Raw genomic sequence first — 898 nt, 5'->3', positions numbered from 1 at the left:
CATAAATTCACGTTGTATTTCTAAAAGGCGTAGCACATGAAACTTAGCACATACATTTTTACAAATTTTGTACAAATAGCAAAGTTTTCACTTAAATTTTTATTTCAAAATAAGTACTACTTTCTTTTAACGCTCGATAAGAATCCTACGCTCTCACAAATATTCTACATTACTTAGGTAGAAAAGTGCATGTAAATTCGTGGTCACTTCCTTTATCTGTAGATAAGGCGGTGCTAAAGCCAGAAAGCATCCAGAATGTCGCAGTTACTTGTACAATCTCGATGACCTGCCGCTTTCAACGCCCAACTATTTAACTGCTCTGGTGCCGTTACTTGATGTAATTGTCTGTCGATAGATGCCGCTATACGCCACCCTAAAGGAATGGAAATATTTGCTTCCGGCACGGCTTCCGTAGCTCAATTGGTTAAGAGCGGTCGCTTGGTCTGCGGTTGATGCGGGTTCGAGTCCCGCCGGAAGCGTATTTTTTAATTATTTTTCCTTTAATATAAAAATGGGAAACAATGGGGCTGTCAAGAGAGCATTCTTGGGTCGACCGGCTGGTGGCCGTCCGGCGGTTCGTCCCAGATATCGCTGGGAGGACAGTGTGGCGGCGCATCTGCGTCAGCTTCAAGTGTCAGTCAGTGGCTGCGCAGGATCGGGACAGGTGGCGATATCTCATTTCGGAGGCCAGGATTCAGTTTGGATCATTGAGCCAAATTAGTTAGTTCAGTAAGTTATAAAAACTGAAGTATCGTTAATCGACGTTTCCGCCTGTTAAAAGTTGATCTAAAGTGTAAGATATATTATAGTCTACTCTTAGCTACTTGAAAAACTGATACCAGAGAATCTACGATGAGTTTATGATGTTTTAGAATACATTTTTTTGATCATTAGGTAT

The 898-nt window shown here is 41.4% G+C and overlaps 1 non-coding gene across 1 annotated transcript; it reads left to right on the top strand.

Annotated features, from left to right (window-relative positions):
- Nucleotides 1-405: 405 nt before the first annotated feature.
- On the top strand, nt 406-479 carry Trnat-ggu. Its single transcript has one exon. It is a non-coding gene; the product is annotated as a tRNA-Thr (tRNA).
- Nucleotides 480-898: the final 419 nt, after the last annotated feature.

This window comes from Leguminivora glycinivorella, chromosome 5 (assembly GCF_023078275.1).
Source record: "Leguminivora glycinivorella isolate SPB_JAAS2020 chromosome 5, LegGlyc_1.1, whole genome shotgun sequence".
Classification (NCBI taxonomy): domain Eukaryota; kingdom Metazoa; phylum Arthropoda; class Insecta; order Lepidoptera; family Tortricidae; genus Leguminivora; species Leguminivora glycinivorella.
The sequence above is the reverse complement of the archived record's forward strand: the minus strand, read 5'-3'. Positions and strand labels throughout refer to the sequence as shown.